The sequence below is a fragment of the Falco naumanni genome, chromosome 8 (assembly GCF_017639655.2).
Source record: "Falco naumanni isolate bFalNau1 chromosome 8, bFalNau1.pat, whole genome shotgun sequence".
Taxonomy (NCBI): Eukaryota; Metazoa; Chordata; class Aves; order Falconiformes; family Falconidae; genus Falco; species Falco naumanni.
In genome coordinates this window covers 36,909,694-36,934,629 of record NC_054061.1, presented here as the reverse complement: position 1 = coordinate 36,934,629, position 24,936 = coordinate 36,909,694, and the positions used below count along the sequence as shown (strand labels likewise).

At 38.6% G+C, this 24,936-nt stretch overlaps 1 long non-coding RNA gene across 1 annotated transcript; it reads left to right on the top strand.

The window, feature by feature from the left end:
• Nucleotides 1–321: 321 nt before the first annotated feature.
• On the top strand, nt 322–23,064 carry LOC121092207. The gene is made up of 3 exons (XR_005829225.1): nt 322–440; nt 15,112–15,115; nt 23,054–23,064. It is a non-coding gene; the product is annotated as an uncharacterized LOC121092207 (long non-coding RNA).
• The last annotated feature ends 1,872 nt before the right edge of the window (nt 23,065–24,936 follow it).

The window sequence follows — 24,936 nt, the reverse complement described above, 5'->3', positions numbered from 1 at the left end:
CTGTAATAAAAATTAGAAAGTTTTGTGTGAAATAATATACATTTTCTTACTGTTCCTGTAAAATGTATTTCTCCTTATTCACTTATATCTAATAGTTCATTACTTTATTGGGTTTGTGTAGCAAGCTTTTGGTAGTGAGGGAGATACAGGGGTAACTTTGGTGAGAAGCTGCTAGAATTCTGCTTCTCCTGTGTCCAATGGGGCCAATACCAGCCAGCTCTAAGATAGACCCACCACTGGCCAAGGCTGAGCCCATCAGCGATGGTGGTAGCACCTCTGAGATAACATAGAATCACAAAATGGTTTGGGTTGGAAGGGACCTCAAAGATCACCTAGTTCCAAACCCCCTGCCAGAGGGAGGGATACCTCCCACTAGGCCAAGTTGCTCAAAGCTGCATCCAACCTGGCCTTGAACGCTTCCAGGGATGAAGTGTCCACAAGTTCTTTAACATATTTATATGATAACATATTTAAGAAGGAGGAAAATAACCCCCACAACAGCAATTGCAATCAAAGAAAGGAGTGAGAACGTGTGAACTCGGCAGACACCAAGGTCAGTGGAGAAGAACAGGCAGGAGGTGCTCCAGGTGCCGAGCAAAGGTTCTCCTGCAGCCTGTGGTAAAGCCCATGCCAAGGCAGGCTGTGCCCCTGCAGCCTGTGGAGGTCCAGGGTGGAGCAGATCCCCACCTGCAGCCCGGGGAGGACCCTACGCCAGAGCAGGTGGATGCCCGAAGGAGGCAGTGACCCTGCAGGGGACCCCGGCTGGAGCAGCCTGTGCCTGAGGAACTGCAGCCTGTGGGAAGGGACTCACACTGAGGAAGTTCATGAAGGACTGTCTCTTGTGGGAGGTACCCCATGCTGGAGCAGAGGAAGAGTGTACGGAGCCCTCCCTCTGAGGCAGAGAAAATCAGGAGTGAAGTTAAGCCTGGGAAGAAGGCAGAAGTTGGGGGAAAGTGCTTTAAGATTAGTTTCTATTTACTCATTACCTTACTCTAATTTAATTGGTAATAAATTAAATTATTTTTTCCCCCAAGTTAAGTCTGTTTTGCCCAAGACAATAATTGCCGAGTGATCTCCTTGTTCTTATCTCAACCCAGGAGCCTTTCGTTATATTTTCTCTCCCCAGCCCAGCTGAGGAGGGGAGTGACAGAGCGGCTGCGGTGGGCACCTGGCACCCAGCCCGGGTCAGCCCAGCACAGTTGTTAATAAATCAGTCAACAGTCTAGAGTCATGGCCAAAATTGGACTATAGAAGATTGAGAAAATTCTGTATTTCTTAAAAATCATTTCCTTTTTAGCACAATAGTAAAATGATTATAATTACAAAATAGAGTTCTTTCACCCTCTTACAGCACAAGAGGAACAAGACAGCTTGACATAGTGGAGGCAAACTATTAATGAAGGAATATAAAGAACTCTTCACACGTTGGCCTGTCCCAGTGAACAGCAGGAAGTCAAATGCAAAACCAAGTAGCACTGCATCAAAGAAGCCGAAGTCCTCTGTGTAACTTCTGTGTTTTCATTCAGTTTTATATACCATACCATTTTCTTTAAAATGCTCTTTGCTAACTGTTCAGGCTTGGTCTGAATAAATCTCAGATCCATAAAGGAGATGGTCAGAAATCCTGTAAACTTGTCTACAACAATTCTACATGGCTCAGCCTGTCCTTCTGTTTCTCTTCCCATTGTTTTCATCCCAGGTATGAAATCTTCCATTTCAATTTTGTATTAGAGGGGCTGAATCTGCAATGGTCTCACCCATCTTCTCCTGGATAAGCAAGAATATTTCTATTCACTGGAATTCAACTCCCATTTTCACACACCAGTTTCTCCACTCTCATCTCCTCTCCAGTTTCATAACTCATGAGAAAAATTATTCCTCCATGACAACATTTCTGTCACTAGCACAGCAAAATGGGTTGAAGGCATGTTCACAATTTGATTTTCAGTCTGTTTGGGAGGGATAGCTAAGACTGACCCTATCTAAGAACACGTGGCAAAGTGACAGCTTTCGTTTAAAATGCTTTACACCTCTAGCAGTAGTACCTTAGCAATTCTCAGAAAATAACTATCTAGCGGATGTTTCTTTTTAAAATTTATGTTAGAAAACATCCTTTAATACTAGCCCCCAAATTTTCCTCTTGGAATTCCTGTTCCCTGCTAAATGACCATCAGGCAATATTAAAAATCTCTGCTTCTTTCTGCTCTTAATTATATATAGACAGGGTGATAACAGCCTCTCTAGATGGCTTTGTTCTTCTGTCTGGAGAAAAAAGTCCAGGCCTTCATACTCTGAAACAAATCATGTTTGGACTAAGGCAGCCTTGAAACACACTAGAGGAATTAGATTAATTATGAAATCAAAGCCTTTGAAAAGCTTGCATTAGAAACCCTTGCCTCCACCCCCATCCCAAGACAAACCCCACAATATACCTAGAAGCTTTGCTGCATTTGAATATCAATAGAGAATTTCCTTAGCGTGCAAACTGAAATTAAGACTGCACTGTGGTAGGTGTAAATATACATTGGCAACAGAAACAGATTGTGCTGAATATTTTCTAATTTAAATAGACAAAATAAAGGGTGAAAAATAAACCAGAACTCAGAAGCACAGAGACTCACTTAGAACACAGGTCAAGAACAGAGCTAGAAATAACCTCAGATGTTTCGGCTCCCAGTCCAGTTATTCAGCTGAACCCTTATTTCTCCTTTAATCTTTTAGAAAGAAAATAATAATACTTTTCTTACTCACTGGAGCAAAAATCCCCACAACTCACATAATTTGTCATTCCATTTCCCTACATGGCTGGCCTGATATTTACATATCCCCTCCCTCATAAACACTTTATTTCACATGCCTAACTAAGAATTATTTTGTGATAAAATTGTCTAAACTTCCTCATCATTAACTTCTTTAAATTATACTGTCTGAAGATGTTTATGGATTAGCTAAGTAATCTACTGTGGAGCACAAACTGCAAACCAAAGTGAAATTGAGTTCCCAACTGACTGGGAAGGTAATTAATGATTTAACTGCACAACTGTTAGCAGATCTATAATGCAACTTAAAAGCTAATTGAGAACTGTACAGCCAAAGGAAAGAGGAAAGCATAGAGCAGCCACAATACTCCTTTGAGTAGCATTTGGTCAGCCTGCTGTCAGAGAAAGTGGAAAAATAGCTACCCCTACCTCATATAAAAATAGAGATACTATACAAAAATATGTGCTAGCTTTGGGGAATTGGCATTTTGTGATCACCTCATTAAGAGGGCAAGTTTCTAGCAGAGCATTGAATTCCACAACTTCCCCTTCTCCCTGGCAGGTAGCATTAACATGCTCTATTTCTCTCTCCACTCATAAGGCATCAAAACCCACCCCAATAAACCAGCTACCCAAAAGAGTCAGGAAATGCTTTCCGCTGCCATTTTATAGCCCGGTTATCTTAATTAGTCCCAGCTGACTGAGGAAACCCAGAAATAAGGCAATAGATTGGGTTATGCTTTTACCTGAAGGAACTTTTCCAGATTTGTGGCAGCTGCTACAGAATCTTTAAGGATCGACAGCTCTTTTGCCACCTTATGTCTGAGCAATTGTTAATCCTTTCACAGTACATGTGAGTGTTTAGCATCCTACTACAGCTAAGGAAGTAAATAATGATTTAAACTGTACAAGGATTTGCCCCACTCCAGCAATGTGCAATCTAGAAGGAAGGCTATAGATTAGATTAACCAGATAAAGTGCATGCCTAAATCTCACTGTTATAGCCCTCAAGCCCTATGACATACAGAGCATCTACAGATCCTGAACTTTTAAAGTAATGATTATTAGTAAAGGTGTCAAGGCCAAACTGTTTAACACTTGGCAGTACCGAAGACCTATGTATTTTTCAGTGTGAGGCACTCCTTTCAGCAGCAAGTCAGGCTAGCACACATTTTCCACACCTATTTAGTAGTTTGGACACCACTACACAAGGTATTTTAGAAGGACATGTCAGTGTTCCCTTTTGTCATGCTGCTATGTACTTAAAGAGTCACTCAGATGTGATAGGGATCTGCAGTCACTCCAGTTCTCTCTGAAATGACACGAACTGCACCAGCGGCTACCATCAGGTCAGCTGCCATAACCTGTACCTCACAAGTTGTTCTAAGAGTTAATCTAGGAAAGTGAGAACACATATGTACTAAGATTTCCTCCAGTAGAAAAAGTATTTCAGCTTGAATCAGTACCTCTGGGTCGCTGTACTACCCAACCTTCCAGTGCCCATCACTGCAGGTCTCTCTGGCCATATTTTATAAACTAGAGTCGGTCCAAGTGTGCCAGTATGAGAAATGGACCACAGACCTGGTTCCTTTTTTAATGTTGCTGTCTCCCCACAGGTCAGAAGGCGGCATACGAGTCATGTCTCAGGACATTCCCTCCTCAGCATCCCCCCTTGGCTACTTTTGGTGCCTGCCCACTCCCTGTGCTGGCACTGACAGAAATGTTCCTTAGCAGATACTGCTTCCACAGACATGTAGATAACCTTGATGAGGGCTCTGTATGCTATTCAGCAACTAAGCCTCTAAGTATGTGGCTCCTCAGGAATTGTGGATTTACCTGTAATTTTTTTCACTGTTAGCAGTAAGCTGTTCCCTTTACTGCAGACAGACTTGTTTGAAAATGCCATTATAAAATCTATGAAAGTGTTACACGGGTCAACAGAGCAACAGGAGCAACAGCCAGGTAAGGAGCAAGGCCAGCTCCTCAGTACAGATCCTGTTACCAATCTGTTAGTGAGACCATCGTGTCTTTTAGATGTGACATACATGTAGCTTTCCTCAAATCTCTCTTAATCTTGGCTTAAGTTCTTCCAAATGAAAGTCATGTAGAATGAAATGAATGTGAAAGAGATTAGATGTTATAGGGAATTACTAATCTTCTATAGCCACAAGGTCAGTGAGAACTGAAACTGACTCTGCACCTCAGGTACCTGTATTACCCCTTAATCTCTTTTAATTTCCCCCATCCTTTATATATTAAGCTGAAAAAATGACAGCGGTTCTGTTTCTGATCTGATCTGCATTTGATCCTGAGTCATACACAGTCAAGTGCCGTCTGTGTATAGCTGTACACGGTGTCCAGTATGTACTTGCTTACTGGCTTCTTTCTCTTGAAGCAGATAATGGACTGAACTGACTTTCTGCAATTAGGAGCAGAGGCTGTGAAGCTGTAGGAGGGAGAACTCCCTGCCTGACATATTTGGTTGAAATTCACCAATAAGTGCAATAGGTATTGGGATTAATGATTTATTCAAAATCACCACCAACAACAACACTGTATGAATAGAGAACACAGCCTTTGAGTATCTAAACTAAAACACTGACTGAAACCCAAGCTGGATTGAAATCCTGGCCTTGCTGAAGTCAAAGGTGATTATATTTCAGTCCTGACAGTGTTTCACCTTAAATGTTCTATGAGCCAGCCTATGGAATTGTATATCAAAAAGACAGCTGTTTGTTTTGGTAATAAAATAAAAAGAAGATACTAGTAAATCCATCAGTGTTCTTCCCCTCCCTGATGAATATATTCTCCACAGTCTCTGCCTCTGAAAGGTTAGCTGTCTCCTAAAGGCAGGAGCAATGAAATTACAGCGCTCAGCTCCCTGCCTTTCTGTTTCACCTAAACTGTTTTATTTGGAGGAAAAGAATCCTACATTTCCTAAAATCAGCACTTAGTTGTGCACTTCAGCCCCACAGTTACAAGGTAACCACAACAGGTCTTTGATTAGACCTTAAAGTTTTCAAGTACTGTGATGTTTTTTTTTGTTATATGTCAATACAGTGCCTGACATAATGAAGCCAAAGACTTTCTGTGCTCAAACCCTGTGCATAAGTAAATAAATATATATATGTCAATAAAATGTCCCATGCAGAGCAATCTGAAAAATCAAAGCAACAGTGGTTTTCTTTTTTCCTTGTTTCAATCCATTTTGCAAGCCAAACCTACAGAGTTTAATAGAATGCAGAGCCTGTGAACAGACAGGTTGTCTAAAGGTACAGGTTGCTAATCCTCTAGAAATGGCCTGTTATCACAGTTAAATCCCTCTCTTCAGAAAAAAAGAGAAATAGAGAACAAGAGAGCGACTCCCGTACTTATGTGTATGTTAATGTATTGTTGTTTAATTGTCATCTTGCGACACAAGTAATGTTTTATACCCAGGACATTCACAGGAGATAAGAAAAGCTCTTCACCTCTCCCCTAGTCCCTTATGATCTGTGTCCTGACCAGAGTTGCTGAAATATAACAAGTTTTTAAATAAACCAGTTTTAATTTTAATGCAGCTTGTTCAAAGCTTAGAAATGCTTTTGCTGCTGCACAGGTGGAAGGAGAGCTAAGGAACATACAATCTAGTTAGAAATATTCCCTTTTGTACTTTCCTTGTTGGCAGTGTGATTTTTAGATAAAAGAAGAAATCTTGCTTGCTCTGTTTGGAGCAAGGCCATTGAAGAGAAGGAGAAATGTTCTGCAGATCCCCATCAAGAGAGTAAGAAACAGTTTGATCATCTGCAGACTTCTAAGTCCCTGTAAGCAGTAGAGGTGAGGGCGTACAGTAGCAATATACTATCAAAGCATATTATAGGTATCTTAGATCTATTAGCACATATGGATGAACGTAACGATACCTGTAGAAAATACTAGAGGTGCCTATATAGGATAGCAGTTACAAGAAAACTAATGGTGTGTCAGACTGTTCGTTAACTGCATACCAAAATGTCTATCCTGATTTTAAGATTTCATTAACCACCTACAACCCTCTTAATGTGAAGTGTGGAGGGATAGTATGCAATAATGACATCTGTAAAGTGATTATGTATAATCAACAAAACCGAGATGATATTCACAGTGAGTTGGGTTCTCAGTGTATGAGATACCCAACCTTACTAGATGTCTTACACATACTTTAGATCACAGTTCAGCAACTGAAAAAATCTTCCACATCCTGGCAAGTCCTGGCTCTTATTTAATAAACTTTCATGTACCCAAATATCAAGACAGTGTTGTTGTAGTCACTCAGGAAAGTCATGTGTACCACTTGGTCATGCTGGGTCAAAGAATGTTATTAAACAATCAGAAGAACATTAGCAAAAGAAAATCAGCTTTCTCATGTACTGCTAGTGTCTCAGCTCAGAGGAAAACCAGTTAAAATGCCCTTTTCAATTAAATCAGGTATGTACATAACCACTTTGCTAAAGAGGAATAAATACAGGCACGTGCCTTGGTGCTGTGCTGAATCCAGGCCTGATATAGCATTTCTCCTTTTAAGCAGCCATTGGGAACAATATGTTCTTATGATATTAATATAACCCATCTGCCAGTTGCATAAAGGCTGGCAAATTACCTCATCGTTTTTCGTCCTACATTACAAGAAAAAAAGCGAAAAAGAAACCCACCCCCAGTACTACTGGGATGCTACAAAGCTGTGGACGAAAAACTTGATGGTTTCAAAGCAACCCTTGCTATGCTCTGAGTACAGACCTGTACTTCTAATTAAGTGTACAAATAATCCCAGAACATCAGGAAGTCAGAACAAATCCGTGCAGGCACCAATGTTGGCAGTCACAACTGTATTCTTGCTGTGCCTTGGCTGTACTCTTGAAAACTAGAGCAGAGATCCCTCTTGGCCCTAACAGTGACCTGCAGTTTATATTGTCCAAGGAGTGAGGTATTCCAACAACTGCAACAGCTACAGCAAATCATACCTTCTTCCTAGGCAGATCTTTCTAGAGCCTGGTATGAAGGCTACTTTGCCCTATTCACGGGCACTATTGGTAGAGCTGTGCTGATAAATGGGCATTGGTAAAAAGCAAGCTCTGCTTTTGTAATCCTGGAACTCAAAGTGTAGGAAAAGTCCATTCAAATCTACGTACAGAATGATATCACTCAGAGCTAATTAGGTCAGGTGTAGCACTGCACTAGTATGCTGGGCTTAGATTCAAACAGGTAATTTCATATAAACTGACTTAGATGCTCTACCATGGTATGCCTCTCTAAATCATGCTCCACTTTGACCTTGGTGAGGAAAGACATTTTTTCCCCCCTTTTGGTGTCAGGTTTTCTTGGGGAGAACAATCCTATTCACCTTCTCCATTGCTGTGCCCCAGGGACAGAGAATGACTCTGTTGTGTTGCAGTTGTACACAAATATGAAACGGTACCCAAATTCTGTTCTGCTTCAATAAACATGCAATGGCTGAAGCAATGTTTTGAAAGTTGATTCTACAAAATTGAGCAAAGCTAGCAAGGAAAGGACTGTTTCATATTATTCCCCATGTGGTCTTACATATTATACTGCTATTGATCCAAATAATTGTGGAAAAGTAATGCTGAAATATAAAAGAAAATTGCATTTTAAGTATATGTATATATTCAATTTATGAAGAAGACTTTACATAAGAACATTAGATGGTATCAAACATAAAATAATCACTTTTCAAGGTGAAAAGAAATCATAAATGTTAGTCTTGACTGACTGCCTGCAGAGTACAAGGCAAAGGCCCTTACACACTTGCAACTAGACCCATAGTTTTCGGCTGAGCTAGATGTTAAGGAAACATATTCTAAGAAGATACCTAGTTCCTGATGAAAAGATACACAAATAAAAATCTTCCAAATGCCGCACTGGGCCATACCAAAGCTTAAATTTCCTGATGTAAAAATAGTGACTTAGAATTATTAATTTCAGTAGAGCTATAACAAATAATACCAGCTGTGCTTTTGGCTCTTGACTCAGGTTTGCTTTGTATTTGATAGGAGTAGTTCTGTTTATTTGTACCAGTTTTACCATTGCTTTCATTACAAGGGCACGAATCCAGTGCAACAATTCCAGAGACAGGACCTCAATATAGAAGACTACTTAGAAAAACAGATAATAAACTTCCTTCATAAGACTTACACAAGCCTGCAATAAAACTCGCAGTAACAATGTTTATGGATATTTTTATTAGGTTTTGTTTTATTTTCTTCCAGGAATTGTTTTAAGTTTGAATCACAATCATTCATATCATAGCTCAAAAAGGAACAATATGTTGACTGAGAACTGGCTAAAGAAACATAAACAGGAGGTAAGAATAAATAATCATGCATTAAGATGAGATGCTGTATGCAGTAGGAAGAAAGGGGCTGGAGCTAGGCCTGCCTTTACTTAACAGCATTATTAATGGTCTTAAAGAAGAAACAAATAGGACATTAATTAAAGTCTGTGGATCCAACTAAATTGAGATGTTTTGCAAACATCATCGTGAAAGGGAAAGTTATACAAAGGGAAAGAGACAGGTTAGAAAAACAAGCACGGATCAGCACAGGCTTCACCTTGACCAAATGCAGGTAATGAGATGAGGAAAAGCAAATTTACACATACATACTCAGTTGATGGGAATTCTCAGAAGGAAAATATCCACATAGACATGACAGAAAAAGTTAAATAGAAAAAAAATAATTTTGTAACAGGTCAATAAGAAACAAAACAATATAATCTGAAAAAGGATGTGACAGTAAGACCCTGACTCAGAAAAACATCCAACCTTAGCCACAGCTATCGGCAGAGGGAAAAATTCTGGCTTGGATCCACAGTTGTTTGGTTTGCATGAGCAAGGGCTTCGCGTGACACATCAAGGCAACACACCTGCACCTGACTGCAATACCACACCTTTCAGATGCTAGAGTTATATCGAATGAACAACCAGAATGGTATTTGTGGGAAAATACAAAATGAGTCCCTAGCTGTCATTTTTAAAAGAGGTTAAATCACAGAGCTGTCAGTGCTTATTTTTAATCTCACATCAGTGGGTAACAGGTACAGCACATTCCTTTAGATAATGTATCATCTTGATTGGTTTGTTATTAAGATTAATAGTTCTTACTAGTATCTGATAGACATACAGCCTCCATGCCAATCACACAGAAACTAGACTAATTCTTCACCTCTTAATGCAAAGAGGAAATACAAACACGGAAGATTTAGAAATAGAAAAGTTCCAAGATCCTGCAACAGTTAGAAGGAGTTAATTGCAAAGCACAGAAGCACAGAAGCCATTAGAGACCCAAAGCAAGCAGGTAACTACTGCAATTTTGACTTTGCTAGTGAACCCCTCTGAGGCTTCAATTAGCCCTTACTGAGCATCTCACCAACCCAGCTCAGACCTTTGGCCCCATGAGGTTAAGCATTAAATATCCAAGTAAGAATGAATGCTTGAATTTGAGCAGTGCAAAATCAGAGGAACACTGAAAAGCAATTTTAAATGAACTCTTTAGCTGATCTACCACTAAAACCAAACCAGGCCTTTCCTGTAGGCTTGTGCTCCCTTTTCCATGTTCACTGCAGGCTTGACTTCTTTCTCTAAGTCATAAATATTCATAGCTCCGTCGCTTTTTTTTTAAGTATGCCATTTTACACCAAGTGAAAAAGATTGTGTAGATGGTGAGGCAAAGCTGGTCTAGGCCACTCTTTACAATCTCTGTCACCTTGATCAGCGATGTGACACATAGACACCAACTGCACAACGGGGACACAGGTCTTACTCCTGCACTGTCAAAACAGCATGAATGAACTTGGATATGGTGCAGATCTGTTACACCCCTACAGCTGAATCAGTAGACCAGAACCTGCACTTTTGTGCATCTTTGGTGAATCAGAATTTATGTATGAGGTTCAAGAATAATTAGTGGCTGGTTACTTGGCACTATCCTAGTTACTAAAGTTGAAATTACATTCACTGTGGTGTCTAGGCAATCCACATAAAAGTTAGGAATGGAGTTAATGGAATCAGATACAGAAAAGGAGCATTTAAGGTGAGTAACAAGAAAAGTTAGAGATGGCAAATCCGTTAGGCTGGAGAGCAGTCTCCATTCTGCATGGATCATTTAAAACTACTCTCAGCATAGTATAGGGAAATATTGATGAAGGAGCAATCAATATTTAGTTGAAGACATGGAAATGCAACAAGTGTTCTAGCTGGTTTCTTCTTTCTATAGTTTTTAGGACTGGCTGATTTCTGTAGATTTTGTTAGTTTCTGATTTTTAAAATTCTGTCAGGTGGGTACATTTGTTAATCACTATACAACACAAAATCAATACATACAGAAGGCAAGAAAAAAAAAAAGAAAATTCCTTTAAAAAGTTAAAAGCACTGAATAAAACCTGAAGGATTTTTTTTCTACTATTACAGTGAACACCTTTACTTTCATAAATCACAATTGGCAGTAGTTTAACAGCAAGAACTTATTGTGACTGACCATAAATGTGCTGGTAAAAGAAACACATGAATATACAGAAAGTAAACATGTGTTAGATACCTCTGTTTAGCAGCTAGTAACTCCAAGTAGCATGGCAATAGCTGTGGGAGCTTGGATAACATTCTTTATATGCCCTCCTGATGTAAATCTGGAATAACTCCATGCAATTCACTGTAAAATCTCTGTATTTAGTGTGGTACAAATGCTGGATTTGTAAAGTACTTCTGCGAATGGCTGAAGTTTTCTAGTTTCTCATCTGAGCACAGAAAAAACCTATATTCATTTAAATACAAGTCATGATAGATTTACAGCCAGAGGAAATGAGAATTATCTTTGAGGGTAAAGCAAAACAGAAAAAAATCCAAAGGTAAATTTAAGAGTACAGCCTTGCTGTGTTTTACCCTTCTTGCCAGGAAACAATGACTTGCCTGAGATCTTGTGATTGACAAAGTGTTCTTATGTCAGTTTAATGCTTCTGCCCTGAGAAAACAAAGCAAAATTAATGTAACACTAGCACTGGATGCAAATGAAAGGATGTCACTGGTAGGATTTTGCAGAGGTCTGTTCTGTTAAATACATCCATTGATGATTTGGGAAAGAGAGGTATCTGTGAGGTTGTAAAGGTTTGCTTATCGTTCAGAAATTTTCAGGATAGGAAAGATGAGGGTTGATGGTGAAAAATGGAGAAGGACTTAATGAGACTGGATGATTAAGAAATAAAATGGCAGATTAATTCAGTGTAGATAAATGTAAAGTGATGTACTTAGGGGCATAAATCTTACGTTTACAAATAAAAAGACATTTCTGAGCTGACCATTACTACTTACTATTGAGATGCTGATGTTGTAACAGATAATGATGAAAATATCACCTCAGTGCTCAGTAGTGATCAAAACCCAAGTGTCAACAAATAAATAAAGAACAGAACATAGTATCATGATCACATTTTAGAAATCAATTACAACAGGAAGGTTTGGTCTACTGTCTCTGAAAGAATATGGCAGTACTGTAAAGGCATAGAAAGATGATACAAGAATGGTCAAAACTGCTGAACAGCCACCAAATAAGGAACAGCTACATCCACTTGTCAACACAAAAAAAGAGATAATTAAGGAGAGAAGTGATAAAGGGCTACAAATTACAACTGAAGAGAGCAAATAGGAATACATTTTCACTGTTGCTGCCAGTAAAGAACTAAAGGTTGTTAAAGTCAGGGTACTGGTTTCCAAAAAAACCCCAAACAAAACCCAGGTGGTTCTTTATACAGTGCATGGATAAGCTGTGGTCCTCCTTACACAGAATATTTTGGATGCTGAACACTTTTTCCAGGAGTTTAAAAGGAGATTGAACACCTTCATGGATCTGAAATCTGTTGAGGGGTATCAGGCACAGCTAAGCTGAACATTCCGGGGGAGCAGGAGAATATACTGAGAAATATTTGCTCTAGTCTTCACGGGTTTCACTTTTACCAGTCACAGATGGATCTTTGTCTCAGCAAATACTTCTGTTCCTATGTTCTAAGGTCATATAAATTATTTTCTTTTTATGGATAAAGGAAAACTGAATGATGGAAATTACTGGCTTTTTTCTGATGTAGCATGTTTTAATTTTATTTTATTTAATGTCTGACAGAGCATTCCATATCGTTACTTAGCAAAGCATTTAAGCACACACTAATTTAAGCCACGGGAACAGGATTTTCTGAGGGTTTTTTTTTTCCAGAAAGAATATGGATATAAAAAAGACTACATATAGATTAAATTTTTGAGCAAGAATGCTAGAAGAACATCTTTTTTACAGAGGACTTCAACTACAGCACTCCCAGAAAAAAGGAATTGAGGATGGTACAGTTCTTTTTTATATGTGAAGGCAACAAAAACCTGTAAGTGCTTTTTCAACCCCTCGCCCCTCAAAATATTAGAAAGTACCTTCATTATCTTTAATAGTCATAGGATCAGACAGATTTGGATAATACATTTGCTGATGACTTGTGCTCTGAATAATACCAGGTTAAAGGCCTCCCAGGAGCTCAAGTAGTCTGCTGGGCTATTATGGTAGAAGCAAGCCAATTTCTTTTGTGGGTTGACCCTGTGCAGGAGGTCAGATCACCCCATTAGACTCAATATTAACCACTTCCCTGAGACAGGGGATCAGATTCTCATTTAAAACATTGCCAGCTGGAGGAAGCTTTCTACATAAGTTCAAGTGGGCTGAAACTCAAATCTCTAGGTTTGTAACAAGATGCTTTAATCATTCTGTTACCAACTTTTGGTCTGCCTGGGGCTTTAGAAGAAAAGAATAAATATAACATTTTAAGGAGATCATAAAATGCACCAAGGTGTGTAGCTGTTACAAGATAATTACATACTCTAGGGGTATAATGAAGGCCATGTACCTTGAAGATATACGAAATGTGGGTACTTCAGCCAAGTACATTCCCTGGAGTATATAATTCTATGCTGAATAGGGTATAATGGACTCTTAAGTGGACAAAAACAGAAAGGCTAAGTGGTTCTGAGCTAAGTGTTGTTCCATCATCACACAGATTGGGCTCTTAATTAGTCAGTTAAATTACTTTATCTCTCCTTTTCATTGGCTTCTGTTAGATGTTGTCTCATCTGCAAGCACAATTTTCATTTTGCCAAGGTTGATCATAACCACAGAAGACTACAAGAACTCGCAGTAGTCTAATGTAACCCCCTAATTACCCATGTACATTAACAAAAGGAATAAAATGTTACTTTGTATCAACATCGCTAAAGTAATAAAAGCAACATCCTATTAAAAAAAAAGGGGGGGGGGAAGAAAGAAAAGATGAAATAGATATTTTCTGTAATATCAGGAGTCATGTATCCATGGTAATAAACCAAAGACATCTATAATGATCTCAAATATCACATACCATAATTATTCTTTCCAGATGGGACATCCCGTTTGACAATTCTTTTAATCCTCTTCATGATTCTACAACAGTCAAATTCTGATCTCACATGTGCTAGTACAATGCACAATATGGCACCAACAGTCTTACACCAGCAGAAAGCAGAACTAAAACAGAGAGTACCATTCCCATTGATTCTCCTGTCACCAGCTGTCTCCTATCATCCATTCCCTCATTTCTGAGATCTTCATATCAGTCTGGGGATTAACATACTAAATTTGCTTGGATAATTTATTCATCCCTTTAAGTGCTCTGGCATCTAAGTTTTCAAGTTCATATTGTTCCTACAGTCTGATTGACCAAATATTTGTTAAAAATAATCCTATTGATGTGGCATATGTTTTTTATTTTCTGTTTTACTAACACAAATACACGCACAACCCAAATTTACCGTGCTGCATCAGATTCCCAAGACACAGGGCAATGTATTACACAAATCACATTTGCAAAACTCATTGTAAATACCATTACCAATACTACTAATTTTTATGATGGCATAAATGACATGTCCAGGTCAAACCCCAAAACTTTGAGACATCAGATCTTACATAAAACCAGTTGGTCTCTGGTTCTGGGAGTTAACAATATATAAATAGGAGATCTTGGAGCCTTTGGTGGGACCCATCTCAATTTCACATTCCTCCTAGAGGTTAATGCCATTTGTGTGCTCAGCCAACAGAGTCAACACGTACCTGGTTTTGGAATATAGGTATGGTTTGTGCCTCTCTAATTGACCGATTGAAGAAGTATTCTAGACAACCAGCTCAAGCAAAATGTCTAGCTGGTATGTAACTAGAAGTTGGTGACTTGTTATCAAATCCATATTATTATTTGACAAACACCATAAGATCCTCGGGCCTTTCCAGCCATTGAGCTCCAATGAAAATGCTCAGCTGTGCAGCTGCGTGCATTCTCACATGCTTACAGATCAAACTGAGCTCACAGTGCAGTGCCAGCATGAACTCCAAACTGAATGGGCAGAGAAAGCAAGATACCAAAAGATACCAAAAAGATACTAGGTTGTGACTTTTTTTTTTTTTTTAGACACAAGCTATTACATTTTCTGACAGGACTCCTGGAACAGCCTTCTAAGCTTAGCCATGTCAAAAACAGGACCTGAGGTGGATTAATTGCTTAAGTGTAATAACATTAAAAAACCCTCTTTTCTTTGTTCAAAGATGTAAAAAGATTTGCTTTTGTATATTTGTATCTAATTCTATGTTTATTTCTGAACCACATTACATGTAAGATGCAATTTATCAGTAGAGAAAATAAAAAAAAACCCTTGACATCTAGACATGCTTTCCTACCAGCCTGGAGAAACAGAAGATAATATGTGATGTGTTTCATTGCTCGGGGGGGAGGGGGATGGAATATTAATTTGACTCATAAGGAAGTAATAATACGTGCTATAAATTTTTAATGTATGATTGGCACAGTTGGACATATGAAATGGTGAAATCACAATCCTGTTCCTGCTGGAACTATCTATTAAGGAGCACGTCTGCACCTGCAGACCTGAAGGCGTTTCCTTAGATCTCAGATTTTAATTTTGCCTCTCTGTTTTCCAGGAATTCTCTCCAGCCCATTGAGTCACCAATAAATATTCTTGAAGGATAAAGATCTAAAACATTCAGGGAACACTCAAAAGCTTGGCTTGGCTCTCTTTTCATCTCAACTGCTTCTCTTTCTGAAAAGTTAGGATTTGTTCCATTCTCAACAGAATAAATTCATAAATAACAGTGGATCACATTGTTTTATTGAATAGGTGTAGAAAAATCCCTCCTAACCATACAGTTACTTTCCTTTTCTCAGAAGAAAAGGTCCATATAGTTTTCACAACACAGGAACAGATGCTGCAGTAGCTTAAATGAAATTGCTCTGATACTTGCCAGGAAAGCGGCCTCCAAACACTTTCTGATTAGTGTTAAGAAAAAAATTTTGCATTTCAGGAAAAAAAATAATGCATTTCAATCCAGGATGGTTAAAAATGAGAGATTTCCTATGTAGCTGCTGAATAAACACAACACATTTGTACAGTAATAAATTTAATTGTGTCTCTCTTTTCTTCTGATCCAAGGAAGTAGAAATTGTAATATCTCGTAATATGATTAATATTGTTCTTACTGTTCTAATCACAGAAGGCTCATCTACTACAATATTGCATTAGTGTCTACAGATAATTGCCTTCCTTCAGAGAGTGGTCTGAATAATAAGCTGGAGTAATTAAAATAAACTGGCATAATTTCAGAGTGTATTGCTACTATACAAAAGTAACCAGGAGGCACATTTTGAGGAAGTAAACTTCACTATGACTTATTCCCTCACAGATGGCAAAGGCATTTTATGGCGTCATAGTTTAATTCCTGGCAGCTGAGAATTCTGCAAAAACTTGCCTGGATATGTAGAGTTTGAAGAATGCGAATGAGGAATGTGAGTTGTTAAGTATCTGGCTGCATGGATGCATACAGAAAGTTCCCTCCCCTCCAACACAGAACCATGTGGACAGTAACCTGTCAAAAAGCTGTGCAGCCATGTGAAAGGCATCTTTTTCTTTAGCTAAGATGCCCAGGCTCTCAGCCAGGATTACAGCTGCGTGCAGAATTAATAGAGATCCATGATTCTTCAACCAGTTTTGACATAAATCCAGCATAAATCCAGCCACATTGGATGGGCTTTGAGCAACCAGGTCTAGTGGAAGGTGTCCCTGCCCATGGAATATTATAATGGGCAGTTGGAACAAGGTGATCTTTAAGGTTCCTTTCCAGCTCCAACCATTCTTTGATTCTATGGTTCTATAAATGACAGATTTGGGGCTTATGCTTTTTCATCCTGAAGGGAAGAACTACAGGTGAAATTTGTTCTATTTAATTTTAGCATTCCAAAACTTAAACATCTCATTACCAAGGCTCTCTGTGACCCATGGAGCATACGGAAGCATGACAGAAGCCTAACCTAAAACATTGCATCAGGTAAGATAGATGAGTCCTCCTCAAAAGATGCCAATATCTATTGTCTGTGGGGAAGAACTTAGAGAACTAGCATAAGCCTGGACTTCAGATTTTTACAGGGTTAACAAAAACAAGTTTCTGCATCCAGTTGCAATACTCAAGGCACATTTTTCCACTCATTCCTATTGGTGTTGTGCATCCTTTGCAGAAAGGCTGTACCCTGAACCAGATGCTAAATCAAGGTCTACGAAGCTCTTTCACTGTAAGAAATTTTCCTTTTTTTTTTTTTTTTTTTGTACAAATTTTATTATTTCCTGCATGTGCTCCAGTTTTGCAACATCCCATTAAAAATATGACCAGAACCAGACAGTTTTCATTTATCAGTCTTTTAGTATGACATACAAACTTAAAAATCAACTCCTCTACAGCTACTGCTTCCCAGTTTATAAATCCAAAGATCATATTGTACTTTTATTTTTGGCTCAGCATTGTGTCAGAAATTTAAGGAGAATTTCTTGTTTACAGATTTTTTTTCAGGTATCTTTCCACACACTCTGTAGAATTGCTTCCAGTTACAGCAACAAGGTGTGGAAGTCTGAATATGTCTTTATTAAAATGTATTTTATCTACTCCATTTTTGCCATCACTTGTAATTCTACCACCCTTCACCTCAGGTGCCAGTTTTAGCAGCAGTAATATTACATGCAACTTACTGACAAAATTACTGAATAACATCGGGCCTACCACTACTTCCAGCAGTGAGGCAATTCAATTAGCCAGTTCTTAATCAATTCAACATATGCCCTTTTAACATTATATAGTACTAATATTTTTTTTTTCCAGGGTATTTTGCAGTACTTAATCAAATGTCGCAGAAAAGTTTAAGAGCAGTTCATCTTTTCTATTACTCCTCAGACTTCTAAAGTCATCAGAGAAAAGAAATTGTTTGAGCAGATTTATCTTCCATAAAATAACTTCGGTATTGATTACATTCCTAGGCCATAATTGTTTTTTAATTGAATACTGTATCAGTTCTCCATTTTACGTGGGATTGCTGGTAGACTAACAGTCCACAGCTACTCACATCAGTTACATTCCCTTCCAGGCTTCTGGCTTTTCTCCAGGGATCAAACTTAATGGCTAACCAAAGATTTTCTCAACAAAACCTCCTGGGATTCCTGAGTAAACTCATCTGAGCTTGTTCTTTTAAAATATTTTTTCCTTGTGGAAAAAGTTTATTTTAAAGTTCTTATTTACTAGTGGACCGCGAGTTGTTTTATTATTTTCACCTGCTAAAAGTACATCCTCCTTCCTCCCAGATAGTGAACACAAATATTTATTGAACACCTTTCCTTTTAATGTATTGACAAATAACTACATTATTAGAGGCAGGTATAATAGTCTTACTCAAGGATTAATATTTTTTCCCTAATATGCTAAAAAATTCTCTCTTTGTGTATCAAGCTAGACCAGCTCAAAACTATTTTACTGGTATCTTTACCTTCCCTTATTAATACCTTCAGTTGCTGTGCCCATTATTTCCTCTTCCTTACCCATTCTGGGCAAAATTAAAGTGTTGTTACCTGGTTAGCTGAGACTCCTTTCTGAGGTTATCTTCCACAGAAACCCCCTTTCATTGTTCATCTTCCTAATCTTTGATTTGGAATACAAAGTTAACATGAAGTTAGAAGTATCTCCCAGATAGTATTTCCATTTAAAATTATCACATTTTTACAGTATTTACAGGAACAAAACCAGTCATGATCCTAACAGCAGTGAAGAGGGCATTAGAGCCATGTGGATGCTGCTGTAGACCTTGGTAGGGAGAACACTGGACACCAGTTAGAAATGGTAAGGCTCTGAAATAGGCAACACTCCCTTACTAAAAATAATATGCCTGATTCAATAAAGGATGAAAACCTGAACACACTAACTAAATCCAGTGGATAATTTTTAATTAATACCAGGTTTTCCTCCTGAATATGACTTATCATGTCAAATTTCCATGCCATATTCCCTAGCATCTTGCTATTACATTTCCAGTCTGCAAACCCCACAGATGGTCTATAAATTTTCATGAGTTTCTTGCTCAAATGTTTTTTCTCATCTTTCTGTCTTCTCTTCTTGTACCGCACTGCACAAGACCTATACCTTATAATTCCAAGAAACCTACAGTTGTCTGCAGAAGTCAAACTATCTGTTGCTTTAGTTGTTTTTGCCAGATAGTTTTGAACAGTTTCTGTGTATAATCCCACAAATCTCTGTGTAATTTAAATGGGTTTATTTCTCTATGCCTGGAATGGATTTTTGCTTCAAGATGCTTCTTCAGCTGCTCATAGTTCACCTTCCATGTTCCAGACATTGCTTTAATCTCTTTTTATTAACTTTATATGTTATTCACATTTGTTTTGAGATGCGTCCAAAAAAGCTTTCATATGATCTTTTAATTCCTTTTAGTAGTGGTCTCTAACCTGGCATTCGTTTATGACAAACTGCCAGTGAGGATTCGTCGCTATCGCTCACTCGTACGAATTTTGAAACCTGCAGCTGAAGCCAACAAGAGCACAAATCCAGTACCACCATTCTACCTTACGTGTTCAGCATTGCTGAAAGCTGGGATCACTGCTTATAGAAAGCTTCCAAATACTCTTTTGATTAGTGGTGACCAATTCTACTTTCTGCCAGCTATTTAAACTTATATTACCCATCTCTTTGTGATCTTAACTGGGAATTTTCTCTTCAGCCATACCAAATAAGGAAAGTTTTGATTTTTACATAGCTCACAAAGTATGCTGCTTTCATTGTTTTTTAAGATAACATATTCTGATCTATTTGCTTTCTGATGTGGGAACTCTAATTTGTTTACTTAAATCTAGAACAAACTCTGTGATTGCAGGTTGTGAATTACAGTTTGTATTATGTGGACAACTGTAAAAGGCTTGTGATGATTCAAGTTTGCTTCAACCCATACACCGACAAAAATGAAGACAACCCAGGCAGCACCAGGATATGATGAGGTCACATCAAGTCCTTTTGGTAAATTATGTTTAAGCTACGCTACACAGGTACTCTCAAAAGAGAAAGACAAAACAAACCTGCTTCTTTCTAATCTTTATGTTAGGTACAGATGAAATAATATCTTTTGTGAGCTTAGCTAAATCTGTGCCTGCAGGTAACAAACTTGAAAACAAAACTGATAAAAACATTAGATGTTCCTAAAATAAATTGCTTCAGAAAATCTAAACCACTAAACTACTCATCGTTATCACAAATGATCTGACATATCGTTTCTGTTTCATAAACAATTGATCCTATCCCCTAAAGTCAGTCTTTGTTTAAATCTGGGGGCAGTAGGAAACACAGAATTATTTAATATAAATATTAATGCCCATTGCATCTGCTAATGAATTAGAAAGAAGGAAAAGCATGAGGCTTCAGTTTGTACCTCCAACTTTGCATTGCAGTTGAATGATGTAAGCAATGGTGTAACACTGAACCTCCATAAAGCAAGCCAAAAAGGAAAACAGCTTTTTGAGGGTTTTGTTGTTCTTATTATAATTATTATTTAACTTAGTTTTGAATAAACATAAACCAATGTGAAAATGTTTATTCAGGAAACAGGTGTATACGTACTGCAAGATCTGCAGCTGCCCATTGGAATTAATGCTGTTCTCAGGATCAGTCCAATGGTTTGCAGTTTTGGTTTGACCCAAGTTTCTAGGGCTTCTAAATCCTGGCTTCATATGCAAAAGCCTGGAGGCTTATGTCTATCTGCTTGCTCCAAGATGCACTGCATTCCTGTGTTTCAAGTAGATCCATAGGAAACATGCCTCAGGTTTGGTAAGACACCTGAAAGGCCAAGATAACTCAGAAAATTCTCACATTTTTACTTTTTCTAGAAAACATTAACTGTTCTGGTGAGTAAGATTAATAACTTGCATTTAAGCTTCAATTTAGATTCACTTCAATCTTAAGGAAAAAAATATTTAATTTAAAAATAAAATTGCTGATAAATGTATATATAATATACAAAACACGCAGATGAGAACTACTCAGAAATAGCATGAATTTCTGTGGGAAATGTCATCAGCAACAATTTTCTAAACTCTTTTTAATATTTCCACAGAACTGTTTCCGTTTCTGCACACCTACACAAAATAAGCAACAACAACAAAAAAATAATACGTATGTGTCAATAATCAATTGAATTAAATCAGGAAATACAAAGAAGAAACAAAGTTTTCTATGGAGAATTAACTATATAAAACTACATTTTTAAATTTTAAAAAATGCTCAGTCCAGGACTACTCCTAGCTCAAACTCAGGTGATCTTCATCTTTTTATTCTGAAATTAATCTCCACTGTAGGATAGGTTCTTAGTGCCAAATTCAGAGAAAAGAAAGATGCCTGTGAGCCACTTCTCCATTCCCATGATTTAGTCTTTAGCAAGTGAAATGCTGCCAGCATTTGTGGCAGAGGTTCTCAGAGGAACCACTCAGTTGTAGAGGGGACGAGCTGAATTACAGTGTGCACTGACCACTTCATTTTCAGCAATGAGGAAAGGGAAGCCCCAATTCCGGTACAGTAATTCTGGCTTATTCCTTCATTACTGGTTTTGGAACAGCTTTAAGCATGGCTGAGTGATTGGGCAGGACTACAGCAGCACTTCCCCCGCTGGTTCACAAATCCACGCATCCTTGTGTGGCCAAGAGATCTACCATTGCAGTGAGTCTCTCAGGTACAGCAACAGGTAAAGCTAAACTATTTCATGGGCTTTCCTCTGAAGTCAGGTCTTCTGACCCAAGCTGGTGAAGGTACCAAAGAAGAACTACGTATTTCAGCCATTGCAAGCTCCACAGCTTTCACTGTGGCTTTTGAAAACCTCACGTGCTGAGGTTTTCATTTTAGCTGAACCAAAGATAGTATCCAAGTTCAGACTATCATCTAGTGGACCTGACAGTCTCCCCCTGGCCATCCTCTGTCTCCAGAGCATATAATTATGACCAAAGCTCAGTTGTAAAGTGCCAAATGCTTCCTTCCCATCAGATGAGTGCAGAACTTGGAAACCTGGCCTAAGAGCAAAGGACTCAAGGTTAGTCTTGAGGATGGTGGGTGAATCCAGTCTTGAAAGTAAATCCACTTCCAGGCTTATGCAGCATGAAAAGTAGAGTCAGTGGTAGAGTTCTGGAGTGGGTTCGCATGTCAACACAGTCAGCTGTGTCAGATGTGGGAATGGGACAGAGTGGGAAAATCCTGGCAAATTTCAACAATGTGCCTCTGAGTTACTCTGAGGACAGGGAATGGGAACTTTTTATACATGATCCCTTTCTCAGGGCTGTGCCTGGGGTTGCAATCTAGCTCTTAGAGCAACAGCTACAAAATGTAGTGATGGCTCCTGCCAGGATAATTACATAGCTGCAGTGTCACATCTTTCACGAGCAAAGTAATACAGAGGAACTGGGAACCTTAATGTGCAATATCATGTCATTGCTTCTTTAGGAAGAGAGGGAGGGATAAATGAGGGGGAGATTGTATTTCAGACATACAGCATGTGCACAAAGGCTACAGGTCCTGCAGGGAATCCTAAAACCAATTTTCTTCTGTCTGAAAAGCTCAGGGGTCTGGTTAGACCTCAATGACATTTTCATTCTCCTGGTAGGAAAATAAAACATCCCCAGCAGAGTAAACTCGCACTCCTTAATAAGTAACAGGCGTTTTAAAACACAATGTTATATGATTACATTTTATGCAGACATCTAACTCATAAACTCAGAGAGCAAAGAAGGATAAAGAAAATGACAAACTAGGTATAGCACACATTAATATATGGTGGCTGTAAAAATCACAAAGGATGGATTGGCTCCTCACACACAGGGGTAAACATGGAAAAAGTCTGTGCAACCAATAGGGATATACCAGTTTAGTCCTGGAGGGAAACGAGATCTGAATCAAGCCTCAATAGCTCAAAACTTATTTGTCCATAAACACTATCGTTTAATACAAAGGCAAGGAACTATCAATGTCTGAATAGCTGTAAACATATGTTATTCAGCTGCTATGATCAATGCAGTCATTAGCAACCTAAGCAGTTCTTGCTCTCTATGTAAAATCATTTCTCCTTGCTACGTATCTATCAGCTGGAGATCTAAAAGAGAGCTGGGTGAAGTCAGGTAGCAAGCATTCAAAAAAATCTAAAGGAAAAGTCCCGGTAAACATTTTAAACAAGAAAGCACTAGATTGCAATCCTCAGCTTAGCTCTGTTTCTCTTCAGGCTAATACAGCTATGTGTTACTCAAAATCAGTATGTGCGTAGTAAAGACCTTAGTTGGGTTGTGAATGGCACACGTACATATCATCGTCTTGTACTGCTTCGAACTGCAAGATTCTAGTTCAAGTTGGGGACTAGGTGTTTTCACATAGCTAAAACCCTAATAATTCTGTAGAACTGTGTGTTTATATGTATGGTGTGTATCCCACACATGCGTACATTTCAAACAAAACATACCTCTAAGTAAACTCATTTAACTTTGACCAACACTCAAGGTCAACTCAGCACACTCCACCCCACTTAAAGCAGGGCCAGCTTCACAGCTTCCTACCTAATTTATTTAGTGGATCTATGATCTATCTATATATAAATACATAATTTCATATATGTATTCTTGTATGTATGTAATGCAAATACAACGTACAGCCTTTAAAGGACAAGTCTGGCTGGGATCTTGGAAATGCAGCACTGAGAGAAGCAAAATGCATAAACAGGGCTCTGGAAAGGCTCTGGAGGAGGAACCATGTACCAGCACAACAATGGTGGGATACTACTTCCATTCACAGGTGAGCAGAAGGAAACTGTCCTATTGCAATATGTCAATATCTCTTTCCTGCTGTTTTCATAACTATAATTAAATATATAACTTGGAGAAGGTGCTGATTATTCTTAAACAATGAGATGAATAGAGAAATTAGTTCATAAGCTTAGAAGACTAGAAATGGAGAAGGCAAAGCAAGACCTTAATTGAAAAGTTTCTTTTGCACCAGAATGTTATAAACGATAACAATTAAAACAATTTTATTTTGGGTTCAATCAATTTAGGTTGAGAAACAATAAGCAAAAACAGCACTGGGTGCGCGGAGAACTCAATTAGTTCCACCACACGCACACCTGAGTCCTAAAAGCAGCGCCTTTTATGCCCAGATCTTGACCAATCTCTTCTCGCCGGATGTTCGTCCTGCTCCTTCTCCATTGGGTCATTAGGGTACACCTTCTCCTCCTATTGGCTCTCCTTTGGCACGCTTTTTCAAATCTCAAGGTCTTTGTCGCCTTCGGTGGGCCTTCTCTGGCGTGGTTTTGCTTTCCTTATCTCCTTCTGAGGGCTTTTCCAGGCAGCGATTGCCTCAGGGGAAGGGGAAGCCATCACATTGTCTTAAAGGAGAACCACACGTGCCCACTCACCACAACTGCGATACAGGTCCCAGATTTACACAGGGTACAACAATTACACTTATCATAGTACATTCTATTTTTGACATGAATCATGACTGCGTTTATCACAAGAACACCTTCTCTGATCCACAGATCCTCACTTTGTTCCAGTTAGTCATCAAATAGGAGTAGCAGAACAGATCACAAAACATCTCTCTGTTGGTCAGCGTTATATTTAAATGAACAATATCCATTTAGCTTTGACTGAGAAGTCACTAGAGTTTTTACATGCACCAAAAGCCCTCACCGTGCAATTCACCCTGGAAGTAGCACTCAGATCTGAAGCTTTGAA